Source organism: Morus notabilis, unplaced genomic scaffold, assembly GCF_000414095.1.
Source record: "Morus notabilis unplaced genomic scaffold, ASM41409v2 Scaffold169, whole genome shotgun sequence".
Taxonomy (NCBI): Eukaryota; Viridiplantae; Streptophyta; class Magnoliopsida; order Rosales; family Moraceae; genus Morus; species Morus notabilis.
This window is the reverse complement of record NW_010357428.1, coordinates 183,209-183,676: the sequence shown is the minus strand read 5'-3', so window position 1 is coordinate 183,676 and position 468 is coordinate 183,209.

The window sequence follows — 468 nt, the reverse complement described above, 5'->3', positions numbered from 1 at the left end:
CCAGTCATGGGGCCCGCGGCTTGAGTAGTTCGTGGGGTCATATGAACGATTTCATAATGTTAAATGGATGATTTCTTAAGATAAGAGGTCTTGTAAACTGGTAACAGAGTCTATTGCTGTAAGCCTAGATAGGATGCGGAGAGTGCATCCTCGGGGGCAGAACCCGAAACCGGTCCGGGTAGGCGAGGCACTTGGTTAGGTAAGTAATTTGTACTAATTACTTGCTGAAGCCTGTAACATGGTTATTTTCAGTTATATTTCCTTTGAGAAAAAGGATGTGAGGTTCCGGCTGTTCTGTCGGGACTGAATGTCTTATTTTATTTATGTATTCAATTATCTATTCATGCACTCATTTATATTTTAAATATTTTAAATTATATCATACTGGGCCTTTCGCTCACGTTTTATGTTTCAAATGTTTAAAACCCCTCCCAGGAGACTCTAGGAGCGGGGCACAGTAGCGGGAGA